We start from the raw sequence: 25,755 nt of genomic DNA on the forward strand, positions 1-25,755 counted from the left end.
GGATCTTACAGAAAGAGAGGGATTAGGGCAGAGATCCCGTTTTGGCGTTCCCAGAAAAGGGTTAAAAAGCCCGAATCCTGGAGTTCCCGTCGTGGCGCAGTGGTTAACGAATCCGACTAGGAACCATGAGGTCGCGGGTTCGGTCCCTGCCCTTGCTCAGTGGGTTAACGATCCGGCGTTGCCGTGAGCTGTGGTGTAGGTTGCAGACGCGGCTCGGATCCCGCGTTGCTGTGGCTCTGGCGTAGGCCGGTGGCTACAGCTCCGCTTCGACCCCCTAGCCTGGGAACCTCCATATGCCGCGGAAGCGGCCCAAGAGATAACAACAACAACAACAACAAAAAAGACAAAAAAAAAAAAAAAAAAAGCCCGAATCCTTGGGTCACACACCAGTTGTGTGACTTTGGCCAACGCGCTTTACGTCTCTGTGCCTGGAAATGGGGACGAACACAGCCCCCCCCCCCCCCCCCACCGCATAGGGTTGTGTGAAGAGTAAAGGAAGTAACATTTGAAAAGACCAAGTACAGGAGTTCCTGTCGTGGCGCAGGGGAAACGAATCCGACTGGGAACCATGAGGTTGAGGGTTCGATCTCTGGCCCCGTTCAGCGGGTTAAGGATCCGGCGTAGCTGTGGTGTAGCTCACAGAGGCAGCTCGGATCTGATGTGGCTGTGCCGTAGGCTGGCAGCTGTAGCTCCGATTGGATCCCTAGCCTGGGAACATCCGGGTACCCAGAGTGGGACCCTGAAAAGCACACACACAAAAGAATCAAGTACAGTGTCTGGCACAAACTAGACACTCTGAAAATGCTTGCTTCCTCCCTCACTCAACCAGACAATTACGAATTAGGTTGCAGAACCATGGTCTTAGACTCCTATTTTGATAACCGACTCAGAGCTGAAGAATTTCGTAATGATTTAGGACGGGAGCATGGCAGAGCAAGAGTGTAATCGCAGCATCTTCGCTCTGTGCACCTCACACAGAATAGGCTTTCAGCACATGTGTCTGTTGAGCGTTAGAGACGGGGAAACCACTGGGGCGCGGTTTGCCGTCGTGGCACAGGCTGGGTCGCAACCATTCCACTGCCCTTCATTCATAATTCGGCTGCCATTCACTGGGCACATGCCCTTGGCCTTGGAGTACCTGCTAGGTTTTCTCCCCACAGCAACTGCCCTAGGCCTGGCTTCGTCTATCAGAATTTCAAGATGGCAAGAGCTGAGCTTTAAACCAAGCATTAGGCCTCGCTAAGATCCCGTGGCCCATGAAACCAGCCCTGCTATGCTTGAATCGTATCATTGCAGAGAAAGAAAAGGCAAATGTCTGGCGTTGGTCAGGATGGCAGGAGAGCATCTGCATGGATTTGTGTGAAACTCATTCCCTCTGGAGCTCAGGGAGCTGATGAGTTTCTTTCAGACCCAGTAATTTCCCTCCATGGGGGTTATCACAACACTCTCTGATTTCCACAAATTGTCACGGCCAAGGGCCTTTCAGAGACAGAGAGCAGGTGGTGATGGAGATACCAGCACCAACCAGCTGCCTCCAAACTGAAACCGTACACCTCGGATTGCAGCTCGACCCCGTGCATGGGGGCTCTAACCCAGCCGAGGCTCAGACTGAGACTCAAACCCACCAGCCAGGATTCAAACCTGGCCGAAGCTCAGACTGGGACTTGGACACACCGTGGTTGTCTGTCAATTACAGTCACACACCCGGTCCCTTACGGAAGCTCGGGGCCTGTATATCTCAGTGCCGGAGGGATTCAGCAGGAGGCAAAATGGTAGGTAAGGAGCAGGCGTGCTGAGAGATGGAGCGAGTGTGGGCCATGTCAAAGGGCCAGAGAGGCTGTGGGAGACACACACGCCACCGACAGAGTGTGGGCCAGCTCGGGAGGTGAAAGGTGAGAGGCCATAGTTCAGTATGGGGTGGTGGGGTTTTATGGGCTGGGCAATCTCACAGGCTAATGAGCAGGAGGATCGTTACAGCTATTTCAGGGAAGAGGGGAGGGTTTCAGGATTTGGGCCACCGTCCACTTTCTGGCCTCTTACGGTCAGCCTCAGAACTGTCCCGGCGCCTGTGGACACATCCTTCACGATGCTAATGTGTTACAACGAACGTATGATGAAGCTCAAGGTCCACGGCACCCCTGTCTTGGACTTCGTGGGTTCTAACCAGTTTGTGTCACATCCTCAAGGACTTTTTTGGGGGTCTTTTTTATTTATGCATTGTTTTTAGGGCCTCACCCATAGCATATGGAAGTTCCCAGGCGAGGGGTCATATTGGAGCTGTAGCCACTGGTCTACGCCACAGCCACAGCAGCACCAGATTCGAGCCTCTTCTGCGACCTACACCACAGCTCATGGCAACGCTGGATTCTTAACCCACTGAGCAAGGCCACGGATCGAACCTGCGTCCTCATGGATACTAGTCAGATGCATTTCCACTGAGCCACGACGGGAACTCCCATATCCTCTCGGACTTTTAAGTGTTGTGCCCTGCCCCCTTCCCTCCTGTTTCAAAACCAGCTCATAGGATGTTTCCTGGACAAGACTGCCAGGCATCTAAGGGGCAGAGGCCTCCCTCCGCTCATTCCTATAATGTCCACCAAGACATTCGAGGTCATCATAGGCTCCCCGGGCTTTGTGCACTGATGCTCAATGTTCTGTGCTGGTGAATTTCATGAGGGAAAAAGTGTCCATCGATACCTCGTATTTATTGGTATCTAAGGTCCATCAATGACAAGCCCCACCAACGGCTGACATCCACAAAGGGAAAATGTCCAGTGGTGACAGAGTCCACCACTGCCCAACATATACCAATGCCAGCGTTCCCGGGCAGCTCATGGCCATGATACTTGTGCCCTGCGCGTTAATAGCAAAGGTCAGTTTATAGCTCAACATCTGGCAACAGCAAATAGCCACCTAGTTAAGTCACACGCCCTGTGTTTATTCTCCTCTTTTATTTCTGTAAGTCTCAGTAGTTGAGTTTATAGAGTTTATTGGGTTTGTTGAGCTGGGCGAGAAATTCTTCCTGTGTTTACTATTTAATTCCAAAAGCTGTTTATTGTCTTAGCATATCCATTAGTCAGAATATGCTGAATCAGGAACACAAACATCCATTATGCTTCCTGACATATACACCCATGTATATTAGCATGTATATATCATTGTTAACTAGAGGAATGACACAGGAAGTCGGAGGAAAAGAGAAACCGCTTTGAGACAGAAGTGTCAAGCCTGGGCTCCTTTTCTAATGAGCTGAATCCTGGAGGCAGCAACTTTCCCGAAGTTGAGTGATAATCGGAGACGTCTGCCCTCCTGCTTTGACAAAGAAGGACAAAGAGCACAAAGCTGAACACAGCTGGGTTCTCTCATAAAGTGAAGGCACGGGTACAAGGGCTCCTCGGGGCAGTGTAACCAATGGTTAAGGCACAGACTCCAGAGCGGGGCTGCCAGGCTCAAGGACAGCTCTGCTGCCTAACAGCTGAGTGTCCTGGGGTAAGCCGCTCGACTTCTCTTTGAGCCTCAGTTTCCACATCTGTAAAATGGAGACGGTAGACTTCTCATAGGGAAGTCAGTCGATGTTCACAGAACACTTAGAATGGTGCCTACCATTATTATGCGATAAGTGCCATATAATAGATAATATGAACTACAACGGACTCTTGCACCGCAGAGGTCAGGGAAGTCTCACTTTGCCGTCAGCTCCCTGCATCCACCCTTCTGTAGCCACCCATGGTTCCGCATCCGTGGATTCAACCAACTCTGGGTCGCGTAGTGTGCATTTAGTGAAAGAAATTGGCATCTAAGTGGACCCATGCAGTTCAAAGCCTTGTCGTTCAAGGGTCAACTGCACTTTTTTTTTTTTAACTTCTTTCTTCTGTCAAGCTTATAAGCACGCTGTGACTCAGAACATTCAGGCAGGGATTCTTTGCTGGCCATCGGCTCTCAGCAGGGGCCCTCAGAGAAGCCATGATGCTTAGGAATTTGTCTGAGAGGAGGTTCGACTCTGCACCGGGACAGTTCGGAATGGGCTCCCCGCACAGCCTCCTCGCTTAGGAAGTACCCCCCGACCGTCCTTGCCTGGCCTGGCAGTCGTCGATGGAAGGGCCGACCTGCTGGGATTTGAGATGCGGGGGGACCTTGCCACTGCTGTCACGCTCCCCGACAGCTTCACTTTCTGTCTGAAACTCCACCAGTTCTCTTTGGCTTAAGCTGTGCCTGCTGTCTGGCGTCCTTGCTGGATAGGTAGGGGCCCACACGTGTTATGCCCTAAAGAGTGATTTTAGGAGTTCCCGTTGTGGCTCAGTGGTTAACGAATCCGACTAGGTACATGAAGTTTCGGGTTCGATCCCTGGCCTTGCTCAGTGGGTTAAGGATCTGGCATTGCCGTGAGCTGTGGTGTAGGTTGCAGACGCGGCTTGGATCCCGCATTGCGGTGGCTGTGGTGTAGGCCGGTGGCTATGGCTCCAATTTGACCCCTAGCCTGGGAATGTCCACATGCGTGGGAGCAGCCCCAGAAAATGCAAAAAGACAAAAAAAAAAAAAAAAAAAAAAAAAAAAAAGAGTGATTTTAAGGCAACATGTTGGTAGGACAGTTGCTAAGATGTTGATTCTAGGAGTTCCTGTCGTGGCACAGTGGTTAACGAATCCGACTAGGAACCATGAGGTTGCGGGTTCGATCCCTGGCCTCGCTCAGTGGGTTAAGGATCCGGCGTTGCCGTGAGCTGTGGTGTAGGTTGCAGATGTGGCCCAGATCCCGCGTTGCTGTGGCTCTGGCGTAGGCCGGGGCTACAGCTCCAATTAGACCCCTCGCCTGGGAACCTCCATATGCCGTGGGATCGGCCCAAGAAATGGCAAAAAGACAAAAAAATAAATAAATAAAAGTGGATTGGTTCTATTTCCTATTAAAAAAAAAAAAAAGATGTTGATTCTAGAACACTGTGAGACCCGTGAAGAAGGTAGTGGGAGGAGATGGGCTTTTCCACACGCCACCAATGTGATATCCTGTTGTACTGGTGGCTCCCAATGAGCCACGTCTGGAGTCCTCACCCTGTGTAGACCTGTCCTCTCGCATCTGGGCGGGGCCTGTGATTTGCTGTAGTCAGTACAATGCAATAGAAGTGGCTCTGGGTCCGTCCCCGACTGGGTCTGGCAGCTTTCCCTTTTGCAATGCTCGGAGTCTGGAGCTGCCGTGGAGAGTCTGGTGAGACCCTGTGGAGAAGTTCTCAGGCCTTAGAGAGAGAAAGAGAAGCTTAGCCATCCTCCATTCCTGCAGATCCCAGACCCCAGCCAACCCTTTACACCCAGGAGTGATTGCAACAAAAGCAGCAGAAGAACCACCCAGCTGATCCCAGGCCTGATTGCAGAATCCTGCGCAAATAAAACGATTGCTGTGCCAAGGCCTCTACGTGCCTACATGGCAATGGATAACCAACACCACCAAGTCGGAAGTTTCACCCCTGCAACCCTGTTGCCCCTCCTCCACCCTCTCCGCCTTCCCTGGTAAAGGACGTGCTAGCCTAGCCATGGGATGTGAGCGGCTGAAGATGCAAAGGTGCTGAATGACAAAACCAGGCAGCCAGAGCTTCCCCGAGGATCGCCAGTCCGAAGAGACCAGGCAGAGAGGAACAGGTGAAAGGGAACACGTGTGCCTGGTATTTTAAATTTATGAGGTGCCACCCTACTCATAAACTCAGCTCTTGTTATTCTGTATTTTTATTTAGTTAGTTGTTTTATTTTAATTTTTTGTCTATTTAGGGCCATATCTGTAGCATATGGAGGTTCCCAGGCTAGGGGTCAAATAGGAGCTACAGCTGCCGGCCTACACCACAGCCACAGCAACACCAATCTGAGCCGCGTGTCTGCGATCTACACCACAGCTCATGGCAACGCTGGATCCTTAACCCACGGAGCAAGGCCAGGGATCGAGCCTTTGTCCTCATGGATGCTAGTTGAGTTCCTTACCACTGAGCCACAACGGGAACGCCCCTTCTTGTTATATTCTAGCCCCCCAGCAGGCCCCCCAGCAGCCCGTCTCCACTCAGCCTCACACTCTCCTCGCAGCCCAGACAGTGACTTGCAGGTCCCCAGACAGTCCCACCTCTCACACTGAGCCTGCCTTGTCTACCCACAGCCCCGGCTGGGAACCCGGACAGAAAGGATCCAGACCCACTGTCCTGCTAGGGGCCTCCTCCTTCCCTTAGGGCCCTTTCTCCCACCCCAGGGACTCACAAGCAGGGCTCTGGGGCTGCGGTGAGGCTGGGCACTGGGTGGGGGCAGGTGAGACCAGTCAGAGGAGGGCAGGCAAGACGGAAGCGTCTGGAACACAGGGGGCCCCAGGGAAGGCGTAGCTTTTTAGCACTTCCCGCAGACTGTGGACAAAGTCATACTTAGCTCAAGCTTTAAAAATACTCTCCCCCCACACAGACACGAACGCTGTAATTCCCACGACCGGCCCCACCCGCCAGTAAAATCTGACATTCGCACAGACGCGTGGAGGATGGGCGTTTGGAGGAAGTGTGCCCCGGGTTCAGGGCAGACCCCTCAGGACTGACTGCGCAGAACTTCCTTTATTTTTTTTTTTTTTCCGGCTTTTTAGGGCCACACCCACGGCCTTTGGAGGTTCCCGGGCTAGGGGTCGAATCCGAGCTACAGCTGCCGGCCTACACCACAGCCACAGCCACACCAGATCCGAGCTGCATCTGTGATCTACACCACGGCTCACGGCAACGCCGGATCCTTAATCCACTGAGTGAGGCCAGGGATCGAACCTGAAACCTCACGGTTCCTAGTCGGATTCGTTTCCGCTGCGCCACCACGGGAACTCCCGAACGTCCTTTTGCTAACATGTTCTAATGGAAGTTGATGCTCCGAGGAGCAGAGGAGGAGACAATGAATGCTCCCCCGTCCTCAAGCCCACCAGCCTCATTACTTCCCACTTATCTTGTCCCAGTGCACTTCCGCCCCTGCCGCCACCTCCTCTGAGAAGCCTCCCTTGACCACCTCCCCCGATCCCACTCCAGGCAATGTGAGCTGTACTGCCTCTGGGCTAAGCCAGCACCTCATCTTCCTTCCAGAGTGCCACTTGTCATTTTGTTTATTTTTCCAGCTTTCACTTTACACAGAGGGCAAGAACTGTGCCCACCTTGCTCCCCAAAAGTTCCCTCGCACCCATGCTGCTGCCTGGCACCTGGTTGGTTATTAGGACACATCCAAAAAATGAAATACCTCCGTTTTATTGAAGGTTAAACGGAGACTCAGAGAGGCTACGGGACTTTCCTAAGGCAGCACAACTTGCTTATGGCCGAAACCAGCTCGTGCCACCTTCAGTTCTACAACCGGACCCTCTTCCCTGTCCCTTCCCCCTCCCTCAGGTGGCAGCTGTGACAGGCCTGAAAGGGGCGAGAGTCCCATGTGAGGGTCCACATGGGACCTTGCCAGCTTCTTGGCAATTGTACCAGAATTTTACTTCCATAAGACATAATGTGATTGTTTTCAGGTTTTAAAAACAAATAAATCCAGGTGATTGTACTGCATAATCAGGTCCCGGTAACACTTTGAAGTTTACACAGATTCGGGGAGTTCCGTGGTGGCTCAGCTGTTAGCGAACATGACTAGCATCCACGAGGACGAGGGTTCAATCCCTGGCCTCGCTCAGTGGGTTAAGGATCCGGCGTTGCGGTGAGCTCTGGTGTAGGTCCAGATGCGGCTTGAACTGTGGTGTAGGTCACAGGTGCGGCTCGGATCTGGCGTGGCTGTGGCTGTGGTGTAGGCCGGCGGCTACAGCTGCGATTCGACTCCTAGACTGGGTACCTCCCTATGCCCCAGGTGCAGCCCCTAAAAAAGACAAACAGACAAAATCAATCAACAATCCATCAAGTTTACACAGATCTGACACCTCACACCTGTGTCTCATCAAGGTAGGGCGGGGCCAACCACCAGCCCATAATTTCACAGATGTGGAAAATAGTGCCCAGAGAGGGAGTGGGAGGACCTGGGACTGGAACTCAAAGCCCTATTCCAACCCCGTCATCTTCCCACTCCTCCGTAGAGTGACTCCTGTTCAAAAAAAAAAAAAAGAATGAATGTAATTCCTTGGCTGGTAGACCTGCCCAGAGAGCTTGCTTAGCCCTGCCAGGGAACATTCGTTCGGTGGGCAGCCCATTCTCTGGGAGACAAGGTGAGAGATAACAGGAATAATTAAACTCTGGAACAAAGGCAACGGGATGCTGAGGGAGTTACTCAAAGGATTAGGGCAGCTGAGGGCGTGAGCCCAGGCCTCAAAGCTCGGGATCTGCCCCCCACCACTTTTTTCTTTTCCTTTCTTTTTCTTCCTTCCTTCCTTTCTTTCTTTCTCTGTCTTTCTTTCTTTCTTTTTGGTGCAGCACATGGAAGTTCCCAGGCTAGGGGGTCAAATCCCCGGCCTATGCCGCAGTCACGCAGGATCCAAGCCGCGTCTACCACCTACACCACAGCTCACGCCAATGCTGGATGCTTAACTCACTGAGAGAGGCCAGGGATCGAACCAGCGTCATCATGGACGCGAGCTGGGTGTGTTACCTCTGAGCCAGGAGGGGAATGCCCATTCCCCCACCCCACCCCCACCACTGCCACTTTTAAGCCCGGTGTTTATCAGAAAGACACCACAGTCCTGGCCGCAGGGCACCCAGAGGCGGACCCAACACAGCCCTGGCCGCAGGGGCTCCTCGTCCAGGGCAACGCAAGGCGCCAGGTGGCTACAGCGGCGGGGCTGGAAGTTCTCATTTGAGAGGCAAACAGGAAGAAGGAGCAAGAACGTGCGGCAGGAGTTCCGCCCTGGCGCAGCGGAACCGAATCTAACTGGGAACCATGAGGTTGAAGGTTCAACACGTGGTCCCTCGCTCAGCGAGTTAAGGATTCAGCTTTGCGGTGAGCTGTGGTGTAGGTCGCAGACGAGGCTTGGAGCCTGCGTTGCTGTGGCTGTGGTGTAGGCCGGCAGCTGTAGCTCCGATTGGACCCCTGGCCCAGAAATCTCCTCTGCCGTGGGTGCGGCCCTAAAAGGCCAAAACAAAACAAAACAAAACAAAAAACAGAAGGCCCACCCCCGTGCAGCAGCCGGGTCTTTGCTCGGCCACAGCGTCCGGCTGTAGCGCTGTCTCCCTCCACCAGAGGGCGCTGCGAGCGGCACTCCCCCTGCGTTTCTCCCCGCGCGGCTTTTCGTTCTAGTCCGGAGGTGACGCTCTAGCCCCAGGCTTGGGGAGGGATGCGGGTGGGGGCGTCCCTGGGGAGCGCGCAGGGGGCAGACTCAGAGACGCAGAACCAGGGTGACAGGTGGCTTTTGACAGTCGCCCAAGACTGCATTGCCTTCACATCTTCCCCCCTCTGATGCAATAACTTCCCATCTGCGGCTTTTACAGAATTTTAAAACTAACGTGTATTCAGGTGGGTTTTCGTTTTGTTTTTTCTAGTTCAATGACTAGTTAATGCTCATCCCTCATTTCGTTCTCACTGAACCAAAAGATGTTTGACAGTCGAGAAAACTGAAGCTCAAAGAGGTTAAATAATTTGCCCAAGGTCCCGCAGCAGGTAGATGACAGATTATAGATTTTAAAAGCAAGCCTGTTGGGTAGTAGAGCCCAGAAGTAAACTAACTAGGTGTGTAGAATGTACAAGTGAAATGCTAACCTTAGGAGTTCCTGTCGCGGCACAGCGGAAATGAATCTGACTAGGAACCATGAGGATGTGGGTTCGATCCCTGGCCTCGCTCACTGGGTTAAGGATCCAGTGTTACCATGAGCTGTGGTGTAGGTTGCAGATGCAGCTCAGAGCTCAGATCCTGCGTTGCTGTGGCTGTGGCATAGGCCGGCAGCTGTAGCTCCAATTTGACCTCTATATGCCGCGGGTGCGGCCCTTAAAAGAAAAAAAAGACTGCTAACTTTACAGATTCAGAAAGAGAATCCCAGAGAGTCAGCCTCCTTGACTCATTCCTCAGGGTTGGCCATGACCTTGGAAGGGACTCTGGGCCCTGCCGCCAGTGGTCCACGTGCGTTGATCCGGGCTCCAGCCCAGTCCACCAACCTCTGATCAGCCTCTAGTCGTGCTGCTTGGTTGCTCTCGTGGCCAAGGGTGGTTATTCTGGGGCTGGGAAGCGCCTTGGGCCTCAGAGAAAGTCCTGCGGACCTAAGTTTGTGTTTTTCTTCTTAGGTAACCTGCTCAAGGCTGCTCGACCAAGTGGCCGCGGATTTGAACCTGGGTCCTCTGAGCTTCCTGGGCAGGTGTCCTCCTTGCGCCCCACGGGGCCCTGCTCAGCACAAGGTAAACACAAGAACGTCTCGTGGGCCACTGCTCCCAGCTAGTCCGTGGCTTTTTAACAGGAAACACAGAGATTTTCCTGAGATTATTTGGTTATGCGGGATTCCCAGGCACAAGGGGAGGCCAGCAGGGAAAGTATTTTGTCTCTCAAATGAGGGTGGCAGGGAAAGTTGGGGGCCTCTTGCATCCCGGCTGCTGCTGCCACTTTCTAGTTGCATCACCCCATCCAAGACCTTTTACCCTCTGAGCTCTGTTCCCTCATGGGAATCTGGGGACATTAACATTAAAATGTGTTTACAACACGTTTGCACCACACTCAGAGCCCCCATCCCATGGCCTGGCCCGCTGAGGGCCTCAGGGAGCTCCTTCGTGTGTTCCCCAAGGCTGAGGTTCAGGGCCGTGTCCCAGCACAGGGCCCCATGTCGGTTTGGGCTGGTGCCACACCAAATATTTCACTCCTGTGACCCTCTCCCTGCTGCCCTTACACCATTAGTCTAAGCCGGATCCAAGTGAGGACTGGGTCTTGAGCTCGTTGGCAGCTCAGCCAGGAGTGCTGATAAGTTAGGAAAGGGAACTGCTAAAAGTAACAGTAAAAATGGGAGTTCCCATCGTGGCTCAGCGGTTTACGAACCCAACTAGCATCCATGAGGATTCGGGTTCGATCCCTGGCCTCGCTTAGTGGGTTAAAGATCCAGCATTGCCGTGAGCTGTGGTGTAGGTCGCAGATGAGGCTCGGATCCTGTGTTGTGCCTGTGGTGCAGGCCAGGGCTACAGCTCCTCTTGGACCCCTAGTCTGGGAACCTCCTTATGCCGTGGGTGCGGCCCTAAAAAGACAGAAGACCAAAACCAAAAACAGTAAAACGAGTGATGCCTTATATCATGAATAGCATGTAATGTCTCAAAGCACTGATATGTTTGTTTATTTTTTTATTAATGTATAGTTGATTTACAATGTTGTGCCAATTTCTGCTGTACAGCAAAATGACCCAGTCATACATAGATACACATTTTTTATATTATTTTCCATCGTGGCCTATCCTAGGAAATTGGATACTGTCCCAGTGCTGTATTGTAGGACTTTGTTTTTTATCCATTGTAAGTGTCATAGTTTTCTGTCCATGATATATTTTGATCTCAGCAAAAACCTGTGAGGACCTCGGATGGCATTGTTAGCTCCCTTTACAAAAGAGAAAACTGAGGGTCCGAGAGGCCGTATGTGGTTTGTCCAGGGCCATACATCCAGTGACAAGAGAGGAGAGTACATGGGAGCCCAGAATCCCCCAGGTCTGCCCCTCTCCAAATTGCCTTTAGTAATCAAAGAAATACAAATTAAAATACCACGGAGGAGTTCCCGCTGTGGTGCAGCAGGTTAACGATCCAGCTTGTCTCTGTGGAGGTGCTGGTTCCATCTCCAGCCCAGCTCCGTGGGTTAGGGACCTGGCGTTGCTACAGCTGTGGCGTAGGTCACAGCCCTGGCTCGGATTCATTCCCTGGCCTGGGAACGTCCCTGTGCCGTGGGTGCAGCAGAAAAGGAAAAAAACAAAACACATCGTGGAGAGCCCGTGGGCACTGTTCTATTTCCAGGAGGTGGTCCCTTCTGGAAGGAAGGGAGTGGCCAGGGGATTAGGTGTCTCATGCCCAGCTTGAGAGAGCACATCGGCACAAACTTTTTTTTTTTTTTTTTTTTTTTGCCTTTTCTAGGGCCGCTCCCGCGGCATATGGAGGTTCCCAGGCAAGGGGTCCAGTCAGAGCTGTAGCTGCCAGCCTACGCCACAGCAACACCAGATCCGAGCCGCTTCTGTGACCTACACCACAGCTCACGGCAACGCTGGATCCTTAACCCACTGAGCAAGGCCAGGGATCGAACCTGCAACCTCATGGTTTCTGGTCAGATTCGTTCACCGCTGAGCCATGATGGGAACTCCCACACACTTTGCTGAAGAGCAGTTTGGCAATACGTACCCAAGACCCTAAACATTGCTGCAGGAATTCCACCTCTGAAATGCTCTTCGTGGGAAATAATCGTGGAGAAGAATATGCCTCGCCCAGTGAAGGATATTGAAATCGTTCTGCAGATTCGTGAGCAGGGCGGCTGTGTGAGTAGCTCATGATACGTCTAAGGATAGGATATCGGCCACCCGTTAAAAATTAAGCTCTGCAGAGGCAAAACCAAAGCCGAACAAACCAAACCCAGCCCTTAATCCAGCTTCACCCTTTATGCAAAATTAGCTCAAAATGATCGCAGCTCTACATGTAAGATATAAAATTACACGTCTTGGGCAAAAAGCAAAAGAGCCTCTTAAAGACGAAGGGCTAGGCAAAAAGATTCTTAGACTTGATATCAAAAGCACAGTCCATAAAAGAAAAAATGAATAATTTACATCTCATCAAAATTTTACTTCTTGCTCCACGAAAGACCCTGTGAAGAGGATAGAAAGACAAGACACAGACTGGGAGAAAATAGTTGGAAACCACATACCTGACAGAGGATTTATCTTGAGAATATACAAAGAACTCTGAAATCTCAGCAGAAGAAGAACAAATACCACAAATGGAAAATGGGGAAAAAAAAAAAAATTGGAGTTCCCATCGTGGCGCAGCAGAAACAAATCCGACCGGGAACCATGAGGTTGCGGGTTCAATCCCTAGCCTCGCTCAGCGGGTTAAGGATCCAGCGTTGCTATGAGCTGTGGTGTAGGTTGCAGACCGGGCTCAGATCTGGTGTTGCTGTGGCTCTGGCGTAGGCCGGTGGCTACAGCTCCGATTAGACCCCTAGCCTGGGAATCTCCATATGCTGTGGGTGTGGCCCTAAAAAGAAAAAAAAAAAAAGACAACGGAAGTAAAAATGAAAAAAAAAAAATTTAAAACCACAGTGAAAGGAGTTCCCGTCGTGGCTCAGAGGTTAACAAACCCAACTAGCATCTATGAGGACGCAGGTTTGATCCCTGGCCTCGCTCAGGGGGTTAAGGATCTGGCGTTGAGGGGGAGCTGTGGTGTAGGTCACAGATGAGGCTTGGATTCCGCGTTGCTGTGTCTGTGGTGTAGGCCGATTTGAGCCCTAGCCTGGGAATGTCCATATGCCATGCGTGCAGCCCTAAAAAGACAAAAAGCAAAAACACAAAAAACACAGTGAGATGCCACCACACACCTCTCAGAATGGCCCACATCAAAAATAGTGACAGCACCAAACACTGATGAGGCTGTGGAGACGCTGAATGTCTTGTGCATTGCTGGTGGGAATGCAAAAGGGAAGGGCCGTTCTGGAAAAGAGTTTGACAGGTTATTATAAGTCATTAGAGACAGTCTTTGTGGAGAGCCCCCGCGGGTTCCTGCTTCAACAGTGCTTGGACGGAACCAGGTGCTCATCCCCTGCCCCGGCTGGCCAGCCGCTCAGAGCCAGCCCAGGCCACCTCTTCCCAGCGTCCTCAGATCGCCCCAAGGCCACCGCTGCCACTACCGCTTCTCCTCCGCCTCCCACCATGACGACCTCGTGCTCCTGGCAGGTGCACCAGGACTCGGAGGCGGCCATCCACCGTCAGCCCAACCTGGAGCTCTGTGCCTCCTCCGTCTCCCTGTCCACGTCATACTATTTTGACTGTGATGATGTGGCTTTGAAGAACTTTGCCGAATACGTTCTTCACCAATCTCGCGAGGAGAGGGAACATGCTGAGACCCTGATGAAGCTGCAGAACCAACGAGGTGGCCGAATCCTCCTTCAGGATATCTGGCAACCAGAGCGGGATGACTGGGAGAACGGGGCTGATGCAGTGCAGTGTGCCCTGCACTTGGGAACAGAACGGGAATCCGTCCCTGCTGGCACTGCACACACTGGCCACTGCCAAAAATGACCCCTACTTGTGTGACTTCGTGGAGACGCCTCACCCAGAAGAGCAGGTGAAATCCATCCCAGAATTGGGTGACCACGTTACCAACTTGCACAGGATGGGGGCCCCCAAGTATGGCCTGGCCGAGTATGTCGTCGACAAGCACACCTTGGGGAGCAGTGAGAGCTAAGCCCTAGGCTGGCCTCCCGGAGCCACGGGGGGAACTCCCTGGTCACCAAGGCAGTGCATGCATGTTCGGGTTGCCTTTCCCTTTTCTGTAAGTCCTACCAAAGCATCTACTTCAGTTCTTTCCTTAGTACCATTCCTTCAAATAAAGTAATTTGGCACACACACACCCCAAAAAAAGTTAGTATGAAACTAAACAGTGTACTCATTGCATGCCCAGCAGTCACACTTTTAGGCATCTATCCCAGAGAAATGAATTTATGTCCACACAAAATCTGTACACAAATATTCATAATGATACAGAATAGTCAAGAAACAGACGCAACTTAAAAGTCCTCTGACAGGTGAATGGTTAAACAAATGATGGAATATCCATGCCATGGAATACTTCATAGCAATGAAAAGGAGTGAACTATTGATACATGCAAAAACCTGGATGGATTTCAAGGAAATTATACTGCATTGCAAAAGGCAATCCCAAAGGTTATATGCTGTATGCTTCTATTTATATAATATTCTTTTTGAGGTGGTTTTTTTTTTTTTTTTTTTTTTTTGCTTTTTAGGCCCACACCCGTAGCCTATGGAGGTTCCCAGGCTAGGGGTCAAATCAGAGCTGTAGCTGTTGGCCTGCACCACAGCCACAGCAATGCCAGATCTTTTAACCCACTGGGTGGGGCCAGGGATTGAACCCATATCCTCATGGATACTAATCAGATTCCTTTCCACTGAGCCATGACGGGAACTCCCTGTTTATATAATACTCTTGAGGTTAAAAAAATCAATCGAGGAGTTCCCGTCATGGCGCAGTGGTTAACGAATCCGACTAGGAACCATGAGGTTGTGGGTTGGATCCCTGCCCTTGCTCAGTGGGTTAAGGATCTGGCGTTGCCCTGAGCTGTGGTGTAGGTTGCAGACGCGGCTCAGATCCTGCATTGCTGTGGCTCTGGCGTAGGCTGGCAGCTACAGCTCCGATTGGACCCCTAGCCTGGGAACCTCCATGTGCTGTGGAAGCGGCCCAAGAAATGGCAAAAAGACAAAAAAAAAAAAAAAAAAAAATCAAGATGGAGAACAGATGAACAGTTGCCAAGGGTTAGGAGCGGGAGTCGAGGAGTGGATGTGGTTATAAAGGGTTAGAGGAGGGAACCTTGTGGAAATGGAGCAATTATGTTTGTATTTTAAGTCTAATGGTGGTTATGTGAACGTGTACCAGTGATAACATTGCTTTGAACTTAAAACGACACAAAACACACACACAGACGAGTGTATGTAAAACCGGTGAAATCTGAGTACTCAGTAGATAATACCAATGTCCATTTCTTTTATTTTTTCAATTATTTATCTTATTTTTGTTTTTTAGGGTGGCACCTGCGGCATATGGAAATTCCCAGTCTAGGCATCCAGTCACAGCTCCAGCTGCTGGCCTACACCACAGCCACAGCAATGCCAGATACAATGTTTATTTTATTTATTTATTTTTATTTTGTCTTTTTGCCTTTTCTAGGGCTGCTCCCACGGCATATGGAGGTTCCCAGGCTAGGGGTCTAATCGGAGCTGTAGCCGCCGGCCTACACCACAGCCACAGCAAGGTGGGATCCAAGCCGTGTCTGCAACCTACACCACAGCTCAGGGCAACACCAGATCCTTAACCCACTGAGCGAGGCCAGGGATCGAACCCACAACCCCATGGTTCCTAGTCGGATTCATTAACGGCTAAGCCACCATGGGAACTCCTGTTTTATTTTTTAGAATTTATTTTTCACTGAAGTATAGTTGATTTACAATGTTGTGTGAGTTTCAGGTGTTCAGTAAAGTGATTCCATTATAAAAATATATATATATTTTAGATTATTTTCCCATTTAGGTTATTACAAAAGATTGAGTATAGTTCTCTGTGCTGTACAATAATAGGTCTTTGTTGTTTATCTATTTTGTATATACTAGTTTAAATCTGCTAAACCCAAACTCCTGATTTATCCCTTGTCCCTACCTGTCCCCTCTGGTCACCACAAGTTCGTTTTCTAGGTCTGAAGCCGTAATCCCCGGTGGTAGGCGGTGGTGGTTGGAAGGGCCTGAGGCCGCCCTCTGGGGGGTTGGTAATACTCTCGTCTGGTAATCTGAGTGGTGGTTACACTGATGAGTTTGGTTTGTGAAAATTCAGTGAGCTGTTGTTACTGTTGTGGCGCAGCGGAAATGAATCCGACTAGGAACCATGAGGCTGCAGGTTCGATCCCTGGCCTCGCTTAGTGGGTTAAGGATCCGGCGTTGCCCTGAGCTGTGGTGTAGGTCGCAGACACGGCTTGGATCCCACCTTGCTGTGGCTGTGGTGTAGGCTGGCGGCTACAGCTCTGATTGGACTCCTAGCCTGGGAACTTCCATATGCTGCAGGTATGGCCATATAAAGACAGAAAGACAAAAAAAGAAAACAAATTCAGTGAGCTGTACATTTATAATAGTTATGATTTTCTGTACTTATAATTCAATAAGATGTTTTCTTAAAGGTTGAACCTATAGACAAATGTTTAAGGATGTGAGAAAATGTTTACTTATATAGAGATATCTTTTTCTTTGGCCATGCCCACAACGTACAGAAGTGCCTAGGCCAGGGTTCAAACCCAAGCCACAGTAGTGACAATGCCAGATCCTTAACCCACTAGGCCACCAGGGAGCTCCAATATATGCAGATATCTTAAGTAGAAATGAAAGCAGAGGACAGAATAGTATATGTTATTTGATACAATATTTGGTTTAAAAATTATATGAATGTATACATGCATAGAAAAGTGACTAAAGAAAGATATGCCCAGGAGTTGCTGTTGTGGTTCAGCAGGTTAAGAATCCGACTAGTATCCATGAGGATGCAGGTTCCATCCTTGCTCAGTGGGTTAAGGATCCAATGTTGCTTCAGGCTTCAGCATAGGTTGCAGATGTGACTCGGATACCGAATTGCTGTGGCTGTGACGTAGGCCTCAGCTGCAGCTCTGATTCAACCCCTGGCCTGGGAGCTTCCATGTGTGCAGGTGCAACCTCCCCCACCCCCCAAAAAAAGGGAAAGATATGCCCAAATGTTAACACTGGTTGTCTCTAGGTGGTGAAATAATTCTAATTCTAAAATTTCTTCTTTGGTCTTATCTCCATTTGCTGTGATAAATATGTGTTACTTTTTTTTTTTTTTTTTTTTTTCTGGCCAAAGCCATGGCAGGTGGCAGTTCTGGGCCAGGGATCAAACCTGTGCCATAGCAGCAACCCGAGCTGCTGCAGTGACAATGCCAGATCCTTAAGCTGGTGTGCCACAAGGAAACTCTATTTTTGAAAAAACACATACGAAAAAGTTGTTTCATATGCTTATCTTTGATATTTGCATAGCATTTCTTAGCTTACAAGTAATTTTTAAAAATTTATTTTATTGAGGAGTTCCCTTCACGGCTCAGTGGAAGCGAATCTGACTGGCATCCATGAGGACCCAGGTTTGATCCCTGCCCTCCTTCAGTGAGTTAAGGCTCTGGTATTGCCATGAGCTGTGGTGTAGGTCACAGATATGCCTTGGATCTGGCGTTGCTGTGGCTGTTGTGTAGACCAGCGGCTGCATCTCCGATTTGACCCCTAGCCTGGAAACCTCCATGTGTCAGGTGCAGCCCTAAAAAGACAAAAAAAAAATTGTATCTTTTATAAAAAGACAAAAAAAATTGTATCTTATTGAAGTGTTGTTGATTGACTATGTTAGTTTCTGACATAGAGCAAATGATCCAGTTGTGTTTACACACACAAATATGCTTTCTGTTTTCATTTTAAACAAGAAGTTTATTTAAACAACAAGATGCTTGACTTGAAGGGAAACTGATCTAGAATTCATTTCTTTTAGAGTAATTTATCCCTGCTTACAGACAGATTGCCTTGCATGTAACAGCGACGGACAAAAAAAGTTATAAAATTGTCCTTGGTTTTACAATGATAAATGAAAAACATTAAAATTCTCCAAGATATGCAAGGATTTTTATGTTGTTGGGTTTTTTTTTGTTAAACAGTGAGAGCAAAATAACTTACTGGAATATAAAGATAAGAAATGAATGACCAGGCCACTAATGGAGAAAGGGGGGATTTTCACAGAACCAGTATTTTCCCCATCGCATCTCCATTTGATGTCACTCAAAACATACCATTGGCCATTTATTTTTTATTTACTATTTATTTATTTTTGTCTTTTTGCCATTTCTTGGGCCGCTCCTGCGGCATATGGAGGTTTCCAGGCTAGGGGTCTAATTGGAGCTGTAGCCGCCAGCCTACGCCAGAGCCACAGCAACGCGGGATCCGAGCCACATCTGTGACCTACACCACAGCTCACGGCAACACCGGATCGTTAACCCACTGAGCAAGGGCAGATATCGAACCCGCAACCTCATGGTTCCTAGTCGGATTCATTAACCGCTGCGCCACGACGGGAACTCCGCCATTTAGTTTTTTTAAAAAATGCAGTATACTTGTGCACACATAGCAGTTACTTTATGTGCAGTAAAGGAGTGGGGAAGGGGGAAATGACAGAACAGAGAAAACTGTTCTGTCGTCGTCAGGGTGGGGTAGAACCAGATGGCGGTTTTCGAATTGAGAGTGTCTCCTGGGTCTGGAGGAGCAGAATTCTGGAGTAAAGGAGCAGCTTCCCTTTTTAGAAGACGCCTCCTGTCTGCTATTGGCGCACATCAGTTTCATCTTCATCCGCCAGTGCCACCTGTGCAGGTGTGTCTGTTGCGTTGATTGGCTGCCCGTCAAGTCGGAATCTGATCTGCCTCATTGACAACCCCTGTCGTTCACCGTAGGCTTTCATTGTTTCCTAAGCCTCTTAGCCTTAAACTGCACCGCAGAACCATCTTGCCCCACCTCCTGCCAGTTAATATGATGGTTATTCTCAGTCTTGACTCCTTCCTTGGGCTTTTCATTGGAGCCTCCTCCGCTGCCGCTTCACGAAAGAGGTACCAGGTCCGCACCGAGTGAGCACACAAGCAACCCCAGGAGCCATGTATATGTTTTCGTATTCTTTTCCTCTTTTTTTTGTTTTTTAGGGCCGCACCCGCAGCACATGGAGGTTCCCAGGCTAGGGGTCGAATCGGAGCTGTAGCCGCCTGCCTACGCCAGAGCCACAGCAACTCGGGATCCGAGCTACATCTGTGACCTACACCAGAGCTCACGGCAACGCTGGATCCTTAACCCACTGAGCGAGGCCAGGGATCGTACCCACAACCTCATGGTTCCCAGTCGGATTTGTTAACCACTGAGCCACGACGGGAACGCCATCACATTCTTTACCATTGTGGTTTATCATAGTATATTGAATATGTTGCCTGTGGTATGCAGTATGCAGTAGGACTTTGTTTATTCACTCTGTATATGCCAGTTTGCATGTGCCAGCCCCAAATTCCTAGTTCATTCCTCCCCACTTCCTCCCACCCTTGGCAACCACAAGTCTGTGCTCCATATCTGTGACTCTGTTTCTGTTTCTTAGATAAGTTCATTTGTCTCATATTTTAAATTCCACATATAAGTGGTATCATATGGTATTTGTCTTTCTCTTACAAGTGGTTTGTTTTTTTTAACAGCCATGTTTTTAGAAAGGTCAGCCGGACAGAGGTCATTATTCCAGTTTTTAAGATCAGGCAGTTGTCGCCCAGCGAGTAGGAATCACTTCTCCTAAGTCTCACCACGTTGACAAATCTGAGTGCAGACCAGCGCTAGGTCTGCCGGCTCCGACCCCGAGCATTCACCGTCACTTCCCTGCTCACCGGGCGAAAGGCCGTGCTGAGCACAGAGGGGACCTCCTGGTGACTAAAATCATAGCCCTCTGAGCCAGACTCACGGGTCATCCAGGCCAGTACAGCCAGCCTCTAGGTCATGCCCCCGAATGGCCCCCGGCCCCTGATTGCATACCTTCAGTGACGGGAGCTGCTTCCATTCTAGATCTGCTCTAGTGCTCAGGCAGTTGCCCAGGGTGTCCCCTGACTCAAATCTACACCCACTCCTCCGCCTCCCCTTATGCATCTTACCCCTTGGGCTGCACACGTAAGTGTGACGCCCTTTGCTTGTGGCAGTCCTGTCAAATGTGGAGACAACAGTCTGACCCTCCCTCGCCCTTGTTCCTAAGCACAGGACTCCCAGCTTCTCAATTTTCTAGATCCAGACCCTGAGGCCCAAGGAGATGGAGCGACTTACCTAAGGTCATCACACAGCAATTTCAGTAGATGATGAATTGGCACAGCACTCTGTCCACCCTGCTGACATGGCTGGAGCTGTCTGGACCCTGGGGAACCCCTGGGACCCCCCTTTCCGGAGCAGGGAGTGGAAAGGAGACATGGGAGATGCTGAGTGCCAAAGCTGCCTGAGGGCCAGCATCACCCTCCCCCCATGAACACTCAGGGGAGGCCGCTGGTGCTCCGCCCACAAGCTTTACTGCCCAGAACTACTTCCAGGCAGTTCAGATGCCTCAGAGCACCCCCCCCCCCCGAATCCCAGCTCTGCTCCTGCAGCCCCGAGGGAAGTGAGTCAGGTGGGAGGAGCTGGGGGAGAGCAGATGAGGAAGGCGGGAAACCAGGACATGGTTCCTGGTCTCCCAGCAGGGATTCCAGGGTGACCTTGAACCAGTCACTTCTCCTGGGATCTCCGCTTCTTCATTTGCCAACCAGAGCCCCATTTAGAAAAGTGGCAGGCGTAGTTTATGGGTTAAAACAGCTTAGTGCTGGAGTTCCCTCATGGCGCAGCGGAAATGAATCCGACTGGGAACCATGAGGTTGTGGGTTTGATCCCTGGCCTCGCTCAGTGGGTTAAGGATCCAGCGTTGCTGTGAGCTGTGGTGTAGGTCACAGACGCGGCTCAGATCTGGTGTTGCTGTGGCTCTGGCATAGGCCGGTGGCTACAGCTCCGATTTGAACCCTAGCCTGGGAACCTCCATATGCTGCAGGTGCGGCCCTTAAAGGACAAAAGACAAAACAAAACAAAACAAAAACAGCTTAGTGCTGTTTTAACCCATAAACTGTGGGTCCCCAGCCGTTAAACCACTTCAGGGCTGCTGCGAGGATCCAGCAGGATCAGGGATAAAGGAGGGCCTAGAGAGTTCCCAAAGTGGTGCAACATATCAGTAGCAGCTTGGGAGCGCTGGGACACAGGTTTGATTCCTGGCCCGGCATAGCGGGTTAAGGATCCAGCATTACCGCAGCTGTGGGAGAATCCCAAGACAGAATCAACTCAGTCTGAGAGATACAAGGATGGAGGAAGCAACCTTAGGCCGGGCTTTGGGGAAGGAGAGTTTGCCCTGGCGAACAGGATGGGGAAGGACAGAGCTGACTCAGAGCAGGCAAAGGCAAGGATGTGAGAACGGGCCTCCCCATCCTGGTGCGAGAAGAACTTTCTAGAAATCCATGCAAAGACCAAAAAGCCTTCTTGGGAAAGAAGTGCCTGGGGAGGAGCTGGGTTTGTTTGGAATACTCTGGGGAGAAAACATTAACTAGAGAACAGAGAGGCTGGAATAAAAGGCCTTTCATGTCTTTAAAAAGGCTGAGATTCCAAGGTGACCCCGATGAGAAGGAGAACATAAGGCCGTTTTCCCTCTGCACCTAAGAGGCAGTGTCATGTCTTGGGACTAAAGAATGATCTAGAGCCAAAGTTAAAGGATTACAACACTCACAAGTGGGATTTGTATGCCGCAGCAGGCAACCTCAAACACGCACCCCACTCTGGCATCTCCTGCCCTGGGGGGCCTTCGTCTTCCCAGAATCAAGTTTTAGCTTCCCGCTCTGAGCTTCTCTAGGGAGGGCCGGAGCCCCACGCCTCCTGCCAGAGTGAGGCCTCGTGAAAGAACCCGTGTGCAGGCCAAGGATGGGAAGGGCGCCGGCCTGTGGCCAAGGGCTGAGCTCCCACTAGCTGAGCTGTTAGCAAACACAAGTTGGAGTGTCCGATGTGCAGTGAGGCCAAACAAACCAAGAGGTCAGAGTGTGGAGCGGAGAAAGGCTGATGGCAGGGCCAAGTCAGGAGAACTTGAGGGCGCTCAGAAGCCCTCAAACCCTCCAGTGGTTTGGAGGGAGAAGTTTTTATAGGCAAAAGTTTTTTGAGGGCTGCAGGGTGTGTGTCTTTCTTATGATGGGTGGGCAGTGAGGTAACCGGGTGGGGCTCCAGGAATCCTGTGCTCAGCCTGAAGTTACCATCCTCCACCTGGCTGGGGGCCTTAGTTCCTGCAGAAAAACTCAAAGATATCGTTAGGTCTCTCCCTCGAGGAGGAGCCGGGACCCTGGCCCAGTGTTTCTGGACGGCTCTTCCCTTGTTTCGGCAGCCCCTTCCTGCCCTGGGTAGCAACTGTTTGAATCAGGGAAGGTCAGGGAGGTGGGATAAAGCCTATATCCCGTTGTGGCTCAGCAGTAACCTGACCAATATCCTGATGCCTGGCCTCGCTCAGTGGCTTGCATCTGGCATTGCTGTGGCTGTGGTGCAGGTGGGCAGCTGTAGCTGCAACTCACCCCCTAGCCTGGGAACTTCCATATGCTGCAGGTGCGGCCCTAAAAAGACCAAAAAGGAAAAGAAAAACAAATGGGAGACAGAAGTTCCCGTCGTGGCTCAATGGTTAACGAATCTGACTAGGAACCATGAGGCTGTGGGTTTGACCCCTGGCCTTGCTCAGTGGGTCAAGGATCCAGCGTTGCTGTGAGCTGTGGTGTAGGTCACAGATGCGGCTCGGATCCTGAGTTATGGTGGCTCTGCCGTAGGCCGGCAGCTACAGCTCCAATTCAGCCCCTAGCCTGGGAACCTCCATATGTTGTGGAAGCAGCCCAAGAAATGGCAAAAAGACAAAAAAAAAGGTGGGGGGGGAGAGAAAGGAAGGACTTATAGCCAGGAAGACCCTGCAGGGTCCTGCTCTGGTTCAGAGGCAGCCCAGCCAAGGCCCTGACCGACCCCTGGGGACTCGCAACAGGTACCTCAGTGATTCAGAAGTCCTTTCTCATTTTTCTCGTTCTGATTCCCCATCACTAATTTCTCCCCTGTCCCCAGAAGCCACCTCCTCCAAGCAGGGCGCAGCCATGCCCACGAGACACGCTCTCATCCTCTGCCAAGAGCTTCTGGCTTCGTTCTCTTCCCTGAGGATACGGATGAGTAAACTGGCTCCTGTCCTGATTCCAGGATGATTCAGGGTAGAGAGGAGGAGGCGGCGAGGGGAGGCTCTGAGGCCAGCCCTTTGTGATGGTCCAGAGGGCGTCAGTGAGGTCTGAGCTAGGGCGCAGGGCCCGGAAGAGGAAGAGTCCACCGGGGGACTGGCAGTGACTGGATGCGGGGGTGAGCAGCAGATTTGAAACGGAAGCAGCTCAGCCTCGAGCCCAGCCTAAACCCAGCTTGGGACTTGAACCCAGGTGCCAGGACTCAGACCCGATTGGAATTTGAACCCACCGTTTGTTTTTGTTTTTTTTTTTTTTTTGTCTTTTTAGGGCTGCACTCACCACATGTGGAGCTTCCCAGGCTAGGGTCGAATCCGGGCTGTAGCCGCTGGCCTACACCACAGCCACAGCAACGCAGGATCTGAGCCTCATCTGCAACCTGCACCACAGCTCATGGCAATGCCAGATCCTTTACCCACTGAGCAAGGCCAGGGATTGAACCTGTGTCCTCATGGATACCAGTCAGGTCCATTTCCACTGAGCCACGATGGGAACTCTGAACCCATGGGGTTTTTTTAATTAGATTCACTCACCTCGTGTCTGGACTGACTGAGGCTCGGATTCTTTGTGTCTCGGCGCAGAAGGAATCCAACAAGAGGCAAGAAACGGATTGTTTTTAAGATAGGACGCTTGTGAGGGATACAAGCTGGCAGCCGAGGAGGCTCTGCCGGGGGGATTAGGTGGGCTACATTTTTATAATCCGAGGAAAGTGAGGACTCAGAAAAGACCGCCTTCCTCCTCACTCTGAGAAGCCGTCCCGCTTCCATCCTGAGCGCCTCCTTCGTATCCGGCAAGAGAGCTTTTGCCCCTGGGACTGTCCTGATGCTTATTCATCAGATCAGCAGAAGGGTAGCATGTGCTGAAAGAGGTCGAATCAGCTCAGGTTTGCCTGCAGTGAGGGTGCCCTGCTTTGGAATGTCATCTTTCCCTTCCATTCCTGTCCCTGGTCCCACGGGTCATCATCTTGCTGAACTTGAACGCAGGCCTCTTTTTCTCTTTCACCTGATGCCCTGAGGCGTATCGCATGCCTTTATTTTGGTTTTACAGTTACGCAAGGCCACTTCATGTCCCTCTGAGGTCCCTCCTGAGCCACCTGTCACTGACAGCGGTCTCCCCTCCTGGGACTTCCACAACCGCCCGGGCAACTCTCCTACCCCATCCCTGTCAGATCGACTCTGTGTTCTGGCCTGGCTGGCAAGCTGGTGGTGGACACACAGATGGAAAAACCAGAAAAGAAGGATACATAGGAAGTTCGTAAGGAATGGCCAGCCTCTCTCTGAAAAATTCACCTTTGGCCCAGTGGGAGAAAGACTGCGGATGACTTAGATGTCAGCAGGGAGTAAATTAACTAAACGGTTGCGTCCATGTTAGGCACTATTAGGAAATACGAGCTGTGGGGAAATAGTCACGATCATTTATGCTCTGGAAGGAGCTCATAAAAAGTATCGCAATGGCGTTCCTGTCGTGGCGCAGTGGTTAACGAATCCGACTAGGAACCATGAGGTTGCGGGTTCCATCCCTGGCCTTGCTCAGTGGGTTAAGGATCGGCGTTGCCGTGAGCTGTGGTGTAGGTCGCAGACGCGGCTCGGATCCCGCGTTGCTGTGGCTCTGGCGTAGGCCGGTGGCTACAGCTCCGATTAGACCCCTAGCCTGGGAACCTTCATATGCTGTGAGAGCGGCCCAAGAAATGGCAAAAAAAAAAAAATCACAAGAGTAATCCTATTTTTGTAAAAAATAGCAGTATGTGTCCTTATCTGAAATGTTCTCCAAAGAAAGAAAGAAACACCAAAATGTTAAAAGTGGAGTTCCCATTGTGGCCCAGCAGGTTAGGGACCTGACATTGTCTCCATGAGGGTACAGGCTTGAGCCCTGCCCTCTCTCGGTGGGTTAGGGATCCAGCGTTGCCGCAAGCTACTGGGTAGGTTGCAGATGAGGCTCTGATTCTGCTCCCAGCCCAGGACCTTTCTTATGCCTTGGGGTGCAGCTGTAAAAAAAAAAAAAAAAAAAAAAAAATGTCAAAAGTGATTATCTCTTGATGGTGAATCACAGGGGATTTTTACTGTCTTTGTATATTTTCTTCTTTCCTTCGTAAGGAACAACAGCAGCGCTGCTGCTCCTCCCTCTCCTCTGCTGTGAAGATGTGGAGTCTGGACTGACCGTCCCTTCGAGCAACACCAGAGCATCTAAAGGTACTTCTGCTCCCACCCCTGTGTGCCCCGCATCCTGGGGGTTCTGTCACCTGGGGAAGCAGCCCCTTGGGCCCAGGCAGCAGCTGAGCAGCT

The 25,755-nt window shown here is 50.9% G+C and overlaps 1 long non-coding RNA gene and 2 pseudogenes across 3 annotated transcripts in view; 2 read left to right on the top strand and 1 right to left on the bottom strand.

Moving 5' to 3' along the window:
- Window positions 1-9,234: 9,234 nt before the first annotated feature.
- The window catches only part of LOC146399738 (uncharacterized), a 45,256-nt gene continuing 28,735 nt past the window's right edge, over window positions 9,235-25,755 (top strand). For all 3 annotated transcript variants that reach the window (XR_014814750.1, XR_014814751.1, XR_014814752.1), the window contains exons 1-3: window positions 9,235-9,414; window positions 10,177-10,287; window positions 25,567-25,662. This is a non-coding gene — a long non-coding RNA (uncharacterized LOC146399738). The remainder of the gene's footprint in view (window positions 9,415-10,176; window positions 10,288-25,566; window positions 25,663-25,755) is intronic.
- Window positions 13,610-14,449, top strand: LOC106504818 (ferritin heavy chain pseudogene; annotated as a pseudogene).
- LOC110255554 (small ubiquitin-related modifier 2 pseudogene) lies at window positions 18,816-20,318 on the bottom strand (annotated as a pseudogene).

This window comes from Sus scrofa, chromosome 9 (genome assembly GCF_054392235.1).
Source record: "Sus scrofa isolate SSC_HxYL_T2T_F1_AM1 chromosome 9, Sscrofa_HxYL_maternal_Yorkshire_Landrace_v2.0, whole genome shotgun sequence".
Taxonomy (NCBI): Eukaryota; Metazoa; Chordata; class Mammalia; order Artiodactyla; family Suidae; genus Sus; species Sus scrofa.